The sequence below is a fragment of the Culex quinquefasciatus genome, chromosome 2 (assembly GCF_015732765.1).
Source record: "Culex quinquefasciatus strain JHB chromosome 2, VPISU_Cqui_1.0_pri_paternal, whole genome shotgun sequence".
In the NCBI taxonomy this organism is placed as follows: Eukaryota; Metazoa; Arthropoda; class Insecta; order Diptera; family Culicidae; genus Culex; species Culex quinquefasciatus.
In genome coordinates this window covers 102965085-102976297 of record NC_051862.1, presented here as the reverse complement: position 1 = coordinate 102976297, position 11213 = coordinate 102965085, and positions in this window count along the sequence as shown.

Below are 11213 nucleotides of genomic sequence, written 5' to 3'. Positions count from 1 at the left end.
ATTGGTTGATGAATTGCGTTCAGAAAACATGCCAGCATCAAGATTGAAAATTTTAAATTAGCCAAATATTGAGAAATTCAAATATCAAATATTCCAAATCCTTATAAAATTGGAAAAACCCAGCATCCAACGTGGTTTTGATTGAAATATGTTCAGAGAACCCCAAAAATGAGTTTAGAAACATTGGTTGATGAATTACGTTCAGAAAACATGCCAGCATCAAGATTGAAAATTTTAAATTAGCAAAATATTGAGATATTCAAATTTCAAATATTCCAAGTCCTTATAAAATTGGAAAAAACCCAGCATCCAACGTGGTTTTGATTGAAATATGTTCAGAGAACCCCAAAAATGAGTTTAGAAACATTGGTTGATGAATTGCGTTCAGAAAACATGCCAGCATCAAGATTGAAAATTTTAAATTAGCCAAATATTAAGAAATTCAAATATCAAATATTCCAAGTCCTTATAAAATTGGAAAAACCCAGCATCCAACGTGGTTTTGATTGAAATATGTTCAGAGAACCCCAAAAATGAGTTTAGAAACATTGGTTGATGAATTACGTTCAGAAAACATGCCAGCATCAAGATTGAAAATTTTAAATTAGCCAAATATTAAGAAATTCAAATATCAAATATTCCAAGTCCTTATAAAATTGGAAAAACCCAGCATCCAACGTGGTTTTGATTGAAATATGTTCAGAGAACCCCAAAAATGAGTTTAGAAACATTGGTTGATGAATTACGTTCAGAAAACATGCCAGCATCAAGATTGAAAATTTTAAATTAGCAAAATATTGAGAAATTCAAATTTCAAATATTCCAATCCTTATAAAATTGGAAAAAACCCAGCATCCAACGTGGTTTTGATTGAAATATGTTCAGAGAACCCCAAAAATGAGTTTAGAAACATTGGTTGATGAATTGCGTTCAGAAAACATGCCAGCATCAAGATTGAAAATTTTAAATTAGCCAAATATTAAGAAATTCAAATATCAAATATTCCAAGTCCTTATAAAATTGGAAAAACCCAGCATCCAACGTGGTTTTGATTGAAATATGTTCAGAGAACCCCAAAAATGAGTTTAGAAACATTGGTTGATGAATTACGTTCAGAAAACATGCCAGCATCCAAGATTGAAAATTTTAAATTAGCCAAATATTAAGAAATTCAAATATCAAATATTCCAAGTCCTTATAAAATTGGAAAAACCCAGCATCAACGTGGTTTTGATTGAAATATGTTCAGAGAACCCCAAAATGAGTTTAGAAACATTGGTTGATGAATTACGTTCAGAAAACATGCCAGCATCAAGATTGAAAATTTTAAATTAGCCAAATATTGAGAAATTCAAATTTCAAATATTCCAAGTCCTTATAAAATTGGAAAAAAAACCCAGCATCCAACGTGGTTTTGATTGAACTATGTTCAGAGAACCCCAAAAATGAGTTTAGAAACATTGGTTGATGAATTGCGTTCAGAAAACATGCCAGCATCAAGATTGAAAATTTTAAATTAGCCAAATATTGAGATTCAAATTTCAAATATTCCAAGTCCTTATACAATTGGAAAAACCCAGCATCCAACGTGGTTTTGATTGAAATATGTTCAGAGAACCCCAAAATGAGTTTAGAAACATTGGTTGATGAATTGCGTTCAGAAAACATGCCAGCATCCAAGATTGAAAATTTTAAATTAGCCAAATATTGAGAAATTCAAATATCAAATATTCCAAGTCCTTATAAAATTGGAAAAACCCAGCATCCAACGTGGTTTTGATTGAAATATGTTCAGGAACCCCAAAGTGAGTTTTAAAACATTGGTTGATGAATTACGTTCAGAAAACATGCCAGCATCAAGATTGAAAATTTTAAATTAGCCAAATATTGAGAAATTCAAATTTTAAATATTCCAAGTCCTTATAAAATGGAAAAACCCAGCATCCAACGTGGTTTTGATTGAAATATGTTCAGAGAACCCCAAAAATGAGTTTAGAAACATTGGTTGATGAATTGCGTTCAGAAAACATGCCAGCATCAAGATTGAAAATTTTAAATTAGCCAAATATTGAAAATTCAAATATCAAATATTCCAAATCCTTATAAAATTGGAAAAACCCAGCATCAACGTGGTTTTGATTGAAATATGTTCAGAGAACCCCAAAAATGAGTTTAGAAACATTGGTTGATGAATTACGTTCAGAAAACATGCCAGCATCAAGATTGAAAATTTTAAATTAGCAAAATATTGAGAAATTCAAATTTCAAATATTCCAAGTCCTTATAAAATTGGAAAAAACCCAGCATCCAACGTGGTTTTGATTGAAATATGTTCAGAGAACCCCAAAAATGAGTTTAGAAACATTGGTTGATGAATTGCGTTCAGAAAACATGCCAGCATCAAGATTGAAAATTTTAAATTAGCCAAATATATTAAATTCAAATTTCAAATATTCCAAGTCCTTATACAATTGGAAAAACCCATCCAACGTGGTTTTGATTGAAATATGTTCAGAGAACCCCAAAATGAGTTTAGAAACATTGGTTGATGAATTGCGTTCAGAAAACATGCCAGCATCAAGATTGAAAATTTTAAATTAGCCAAATAATGAGAAATTCAAATATCAAATATTCCAAGTCCTTATAAAATTGGAAAAACCCAGCATCCAACGTGGTTTTGATTGAAATATGTTCAGAGAACCCCAAAAATGAGTTTAGAAACATTGGTTGATGAATTGCGTTCAGAAAACATGCCAGCATCAAGATTGAAAATTTTAAATTAGCCAAATATTGAGAAATTCAAATATCAAATATTCCAAATCCTTATAAAATTGGAAAAACCCAGCATCAACGTGGTTTTGATTGAAATATGTTCAGAGAACCCCAAAAATGAGTTTAGAAACATTGGTTGATGAATTGCGTTCAGAAAACATGCCAGCATCAAGATTGAAAATTTTAAATTAGCCAAATATTGAGAAATTCAAATATCAAATATTCCAAATCCTTATAAAATTGGAAAAACCCAGCATCTAACGTGGTTTTGATTGAAATATGTTCAGAGAACCCCAAAAATGAGTTAAGAAACATTGGTTGATGAATTGCGTTCAGAAAACATGCCAGCATCAAGATTGAAAATTTTAAATTAGCAAAATATTGAGAAATTCAAATTTCAAATATTCCAAGTCCTTATAAAATTGGAAAAACCCAGCATTAAACGTGGTTTTGATTGAAATATGTTCAGAGAACCCCAAAAATGATTTTAGAAACATTGGTTGATGAATTGCGTTCAGAAAACATGCCAGCATCAAGATTGAAAATTTTAAATTAGCCAAATATTGAGAAATTCAAATTTCAAATTCTACCATCATTGCCCGCCCTATCTGCGACACAAGTCCTTATAAAATTGGAAAAACCCAGCATCCAACGTGGTTTTGATTGAAATATGTTCAGAGAACCCCAAAATGAGTTTAGAAACATTGGTTGATGAATTGCGTTCAGAAAACATGCCAGCATCAAGATTGAAAATTTTAAATTAGCCAAATATTGAGAATTCAAATTTCAAATTCTACCATCATTGCCCGCCCTATCTGCGACACAAGTCCTTATAAAATTGGAAAAACCCAGCATCCAACGTGGTTTTGATTGAAATATGTTCAGAGAACCCCAAAATGAGTTTAGAAACATTGGTTGATGAATTGCGTTCAGAAAACATGCCAGCATCCAAGATTGAAAATTTTAAATTAGCCAAATATTGAGAAATTCAAATTTCAAATTCTACCATCATTGCCCGCCCTATCTGCGACACAAGTCCTTATAAAATTGGAAAAACCCAGCATCCAACGTGGTTTTGATTGAAATATGTTCAGAGAACCCCAAAATGAGTTTAGAAACATTGGTTGATGAATTGCGTTCAGAAAACATGCCAGCATCAAGATTGAAAATTTTAAATTAGCCAAATAATGAGAAATTCAAATATCAAATATTCCAAGTCCTTATAAAATTGGAAAAACCCAGCATCAACGTGGTTTTGATTGAAATATGTTCAGAGAACCCCAAAAATGAGTTTAGAAACATTGGTTGATGAATTGCGTTCAGAAAACATGCCAGCATCAAGATTGAAAATTTTAAATTAGCCAAATATTGAGAAATTCAAATATCAAATATTCCAAGTCCTTATAAAATTGGAAAAACCCAGCATCCAACGTGGTTTTGATTGAAATATGTTCAGAGAACCCCAAAAATGAGTTAAGAAACATTGGTTGATGAATTGCGTTCAGAAAACATGCCAGCATCAAGATTGAAAATTTTAAATTAGCCAAATATTGAGAAATTCAAATTTCAAATATTCCAAGTCCTTATAAAATTGGAAAAACCCAGCATTAAACGTGGTTTTGATTGAAATATGTTCAGAGAACCCCAAAAATGAGTTTAGAAACATTGGTTGATGAATTGCGTTCAGAAAACATGCCAGCATCAAGATTGAAAATTTTAAATTAGCCAAATATTGAGAAATTCAAATTTCAAATTCTACCATCATTGCCCGCCCTATCTGCGACACAAGTCCTTATAAAATTGGAAAAACCCAGCATCCAACGTGGTTTTGATTGAAATATGTTCAGAGAACCCCAAAAATGAGTTTAAAAACATTGGTTGATGAATTACGTTCAGAAAACATGCCAGCATCCAAGATTGAAAATTTTAAATTAGCCAAATATTGAGAAATTCAAATATCAAATATTCCAAGTCCTTATACAATTGGAAAAACCCAGCATCCAACGTGGTTTTGATTGAAATATGTTCAGAGAACCCCAAAATGAGTTTAGAAACATTGGTTGATGAATTGCGTTCAGAAAACATGCCAGCATCAAGATTGAAAATTTTAAATTAGCCAAATAATGAGAAATTCAAATATCAAATATTCCAAGTCCTTATAAAATTGGAAAAACCCAGCATCCAACGTGGTTTTGATTGAAATATGTTCAGAGAACCCCAAAAATGAGTTTAGAAACATTGGTTGATGAATTGCGTTCAGAAAACATGCCAGCATCAAGATTGAAAATTTTAAATTAGCCAAATATTGAGAAATTCAAATATCAAATATTCCAAATCCTTATAAAATTGGAAAAACCCAGCATCCAACGTGGTTTTGATTGAAATATGTTCAGAGAACCCCAAAAATGAGTTTAGAAACATTGGTTGATGAATTGCGTTCAGAAAACATGCCAGCATCCAAGATTGAAAATTTTAAATTAGCCAAATATTGAGAAATTCAAATATCAAATATTCCAAATCCTTATAAAATTGGAAAAACCCAGCATCCAACGTGGTTTTGATTGAAATATGTTCAGAGAACCCCAAAAATGAGTTAAGAAACATTGGTTGATGAATTGCGTTCAGAAAACATGCCAGCATCAAGATTGAAAATTTTAAATTAGCAAAATATTGAGAAATTCAAATTTCAAATATTCCAAGTCCTTATAAAATTGGAAAAACCCAGCATTAAACGTGGTTTTGATTGAAATATGTTCAGAGAACCCCAAAAATGAGTTTAGAAACATTGGTTGATGAATTGCGTTCAGAAAACATGCCAGCATCCAAGATTGAAAATTTTAAATTAGCCAAATATTGAGAAATTCAAATTTCAAATTCTACCATCATTGCCCGCCCTATCTGCGACACAAGTCCTTATAAAATTGGAAAAACCCAGCATCCAACGTGGTTTTGATTGAAATATGTTCAGAGAACCCCAAAATGAGTTTAGAAACATTGGTTGATGAATTGCGTTCAGAAAACATGCCAGCATCAAGATTGAAAATTTTAAATTAGCCAAATATTGAAATTCAAATTTCAAATATTCCAAGTCCTTATACAATTGGAAAAACCCAGCATCCAACGTGTTTTTGATTGAAATATGTTCAGAGAACCCCAAAATGAGTTTAGAAACATTGGTTGATGAATTGCGTTCAGAAAACATGCCAGCATCCAAGATTGAAAATTTTAAATTAGCCAAATAATGAGAAATTCAAATATCAAATATTCCAAGTCCTTATAAAATTGGAAAAACCCAGCATCCAACGTGGTTTTGATTGAAATATGTTCAGAGAACCCCAAAAATGAGTTTAGAAACATTGGTTGATGAATTGCGTTCAGAAAACATGCCAGCATCCAAGATTGAAAATTTTAAATTAGCCAAATATTGAGAAATTCAAATATCAAATATTCCAAGTCCTTATAAAATTGGAAAAACCCAGCATCCAACGTGGTTTTGATTGAAATATGTTCAGAGAACCCCAAAATGAGTTAAGAAACATTGGTTGATGAATTGCGTTCAGAAAACATGCCAGCATCAAGATTGAAAATTTTAAATTAGCCAAATATTGAGAAATTCAAATTTCAAATATTCCAAGTCCTTATAAAATTGGAAAAACCCAGCATTAAACGTGGTTTTGATTGAAATATGTTCAGAGAACCCCAAAATGAGTTTAGAAACATTGGTTGATGAATTGCGTTCAGAAAACATGCCAGCATCCAAGATTGAAAATTTTAAATTAGCCAAATATTGAGAAATTCAAATTTCAAATTCTACCATCATTGCCCGCCCTATCTGCGACACAAGTCCTTATAAAATTGGAAAAACCCAGCATCCAACGTGGTTTTGATTGAAATATGTTCAGAGAACCCCAAAATGAGTTTAGAAACATTGGTTGATGAATTGCGTTCAGAAAACATGCCAGCATCCAAGATTGAAAATTTTAAATTAGCCAAATATTGAGAAATTCAAATTTCAAATTCTACCATCATTGCCCGCCCTATCTGCGACACAAGTCCTTATAAAATTGGAAAAACCCAGCATCCAACGTGGTTTTGATTGAAATATGTTCAGAGAACCCCAAAATGAGTTTAAAAACATTGGTTGATGAATTACGTTCAGAAAACATGCCAGCATCAAGATTGAAAATTTTAAATTAGCCAAATATTGAGAAATTCAAATTTCAAATATTCCAAGTCCTTATAAAATTGGAAAAACCCAGCATCCAACGTGGTTTTGATTGAAATATGTTCAGAGAACCCCAAAAATGAGTTTAGAAACATTGGTTGATGAATTGCGTTCAGAAAACATGCCAGCATCCAAGATTGAAAATTTTAAATTAGCCAAATATTGAGAAATTCAAATATCAAATATTCCAAGTCCTTATAAAATTGGAAAAACCCAGCATCCAACGTGGTTTTGATTGAAATATGTTCAGAGAACCCCAAAAATGAGTTAAGAAACATTGGTTGATGAATTGCGTTCAGAAAACATGCCAGCATCCAAGATTGAAAATTTTAAATTAGCCAAATATTGAAATTCAAATTTCAAATATTCCAAGTCCTTATAAAATTGGAAAAACCCAGCATTAAACGTGGTTTTGATTGAAATATGTTCAGAGAACCCCAAAAATGAGTTTAGAAACATTGGTTGATGAATTGCGTTCAGAAAACATGCCAGCATCCAAGATTGAAAATTTTAAATTAGCCAAATATTGAAAATTCAAATTTCAAATTCTACCATCATTGCCCGCCCTATCTGCGACACAAGTCCTTATAAAATTGGAAAAACCCAGCATCCAACGTGGTTTTGATTGAAATATGTTCAGAGAACCCCAAAATGAGTTTAGAAACATTGGTTGATGAATTGCGTTCAGAAAACATGCCAGCATCCAAGATTGAAAATTTTAAATTAGCCAAATATTGAAATTCAAATTTCAAATATTCCAAGTCCTTATAAAATTGGAAAAACCCAGCATTAAACGTGGTTTTGATTGAAATATGTTCAGAGAACCCCAAAAATGAGTTTAGAAACATTGGTTGATGAATTGCGTTCAGAAAACATGCCAGCATCCAAGATTGAAAATTTTAAATTAGCCAAATATTGAGAAATTCAAATTTCAAATTCTTCCATCATTGCCCGCCCTATCTGCGACACAAGTCCTTATAAAATTGAAAAACCCAGCATCCAACGTGGTTTTGATTGAAATATGTTCAGAGAACCCCAAAATGAGTTTAGAAACATTGGTTGATGAATTGCGTTCAGAAAACATGCCAGCATCCAAGATTGAAAATTTTAAATTAGCCAAATAATGAGAAATTCAAATTTCAAATATTCCAAGTCCTTATAAAATTGGAAAAACCCAGCATCCAACGTGGTTTTGATTGAAATATGTTCAGAGAACCCCAAAAATGAGTTTAGAAACATTGGTTGATGAATTGCGTTCAGAAAACATGCCAGCATCAAGATTGAAAATTTTAAATTAGCCAAATATTGAGAAATTCAAATTTCAAATTCTACCATCATTGCCCGCCCTATCTGCGACACAAGTCCTTATAAAATTGGAAAAACCAGCATCCAACGTGGTTTTGATTGAAATATGTTCAGAGAACCCCAAAATGAGTTTAGAAACATTGGTTGATGAATTGCGTTCAGAAAACATGCCAGCATCCAAGATTGAAAATTTTAAATTAGCCAAATAATGAGAAATTCAAATATCAAATATTCCAAGTCCTTATAAAATTGGAAAAACCCAGCATCCAACGTGGTTTTGATTGAAATATGTTCAGAGAACCCCAAAAATGAGTTTAAAAACATTGGTTGATGAATTACGTTCAGAAAACATGCCAGCATCCAAGATTGAAAATTTTAAATTAGCCAAATATTGAGAAATTCAAATTTCAAATATTCCAAGTCCTTATAAAATTGGAAAAACCCAGCATTAAACGTGGTTTTGATTGAAATATGTTCAGAGAACCCAAAAATTAGTTTAGAAACATTGGTTGATGAATTGCGTTCAGAAAACATGCCAGCATCAAGATTGAAAATTTTAAATTAGCCAAATATTGAGAAATTCAAATATCAAATATTCCAAGTCCTTATAAAATTGGAAAAACCCAGCATCCAACGTGGTTTTGATTGAAATATGTTCAGAGAACCCCAAAAATGAGTTTAGAAACATTGGTTGATGAATTACGTTCAGAAAACATGCCAGCATCCAAGATTGAAAATTTTAAATTAGCCAAATATTGAGAAATTCAAATTTCAAATATTCCAAGTCCTTATAAAATTGGAAAAACCCAGCATCCAACGTGGTTTTGATTGAAATATGTTCAGAGAACCCCAAAAATGAGTTTAGAAACATTGGTTGATGAATTACGTTCAGAAAACATGCCAGCATCCAGGTTATTGTACTGAACGGCTTTTATTTTTTTTAAGTTTCTTGAATGGATTTTTTAAGGTTGTTTTCGTCGCAGAATTCATTATTTTGACTGTTCTAAGCTAAATAGTTACTGAAAACAACTTTTTAAGTAGTTTAAACTTGGATGCTGGATCTGGATGCTAGGTAGCGGTTTTCGAAATTTGAATGCTGGGTTTGGATGCTAGGTAGCGGTTTTCGAAATGTGGATGCTGGGTTTGGATGCTAACTAGCGTGAGCTATCCCCTGCACAGGGTGACTCACCCAGGGATGCCACATTTGAAGATTTTCTAGCACAGGCTCAATGCTCAAACGTATTGTTTTGCCATGTTATTCGATGATTTTAAATTAAATGAATCACTCACGAAAAATATAACAATGTTTTGCTTCTTTTGCCAAAAACAGATTTGTAAAATATTGTTTTGCCATCAAGTTAAACTCATTTGCGTTTTTGTGATGTGCCCGAAAATCTTCAAAATCTGGCATGCCTGGACTCACCTCAGAGCCGAGGGCTCGTCACCACAGGTTCCATATTCTGGGCACCCTAATAACACACCCTTATAATTAGGGATATCATTGGGGATACCCACCTTAATTTTAAATACAAAAATAAGTAAAAAGAGGTAGCTTTGCTTAAAACTTTCTATCGCAAACAAATTTTATTATTTAATATTGAAAGAATTTGTTATGACTAATGTTAAGATACGATTGCAAAGTATATGGGTAACCAACTCACCAACTCACACGAAATCGGGAAAAGTTGCCCCGACCCCTCTTCGATTTGCGTGAAACTTTGTCCTAAGGGGTAACTGTTGTCCCTGATCACGAATCCGAGGTCCGTTTTCGATATCTCGTGACGGAGGGGTACGACCCCTTCCATTTTGAACATGCGAAAAAGAGGTGTTTTTCAATAATTTGCAGCCTGAAACGGTGATGAGATAGAAATTTGGTGTCAAAGGGACTTTTATGTAAAATTAGACGCCCGATTTGATGGCGTACTCAGAATTCGAAAATACGTATTTTCATCGAAAAAAACACTAAACAAGTTTTAAAAATTCTCCCATTTTCCGTTACTCGACTGTAAAAAATTTTGGAACATGTCATTTTATGGGAAATTTAATGTACTTTTCGAATCTACATTTACCCAGAAGGGTCACTTTTTCATTTAGAACAAAATTTTTCATTTTAAAATTTCGTGTTTTCTAACTTTGCAGGGTTATTTTTAGAGTGTAACAATGTTCTACAAAGTTGTAGAGCAGACAATTACAAAAATTTTGATATATAGACATAAAGAGTTTGCTTATAAACATCACGAGTTATCGCGATTTTACGAAAATTTTTGAAATAGTAGTTTATGCAACAAGTTGCAAAAAGTTTTTCAGCACGAGTCGTACATTTATCCAACGAGGTTTACCGAGTTGGATAAATAGGACGATTGCTGAAAATCAAGTTTTACAACGAGTTCCATACAACATTTTTTGCAATTCCAAAAAACACCCTTTGGACAGAATTATAGGACAAAAGTCCATGCATTGAGACAATGAATCGTTTAAATAAAAAAAAAAAGTTGAAAAGTATAACTTTTCCTAACAAGTGCTGAAAAGTTCAACTACTTACTTTTCCTGTCATTCTTGAACGGCGAAATAGCCTACTTTTCTGTACCAAAAATAACAGAATCGAATAGTAACCCTTTTCAAAACAAATGCTGAAAAGTTCTACTTTTCAGCACTGAAATGGGTGCTGAAAAGTTGAACTTTTCAGCACTTGTTTCGAAAAGTAACACTTTTCAACATTTTTTTGATTAAAACGATTTATTGACAAAATACATGAAAATTTGACTTAAAATTTCACTCAATGGGTGTTTTTCGGAATTGCAAAAAATGTTGTATGGAACTCGATGCAAAACTTGATTTTTTCAGCACTCGTCGTATTTATCCAACTCGGTGAACCTCGTTGGATAAATGTACGACTCGTGCTGAAAAAATC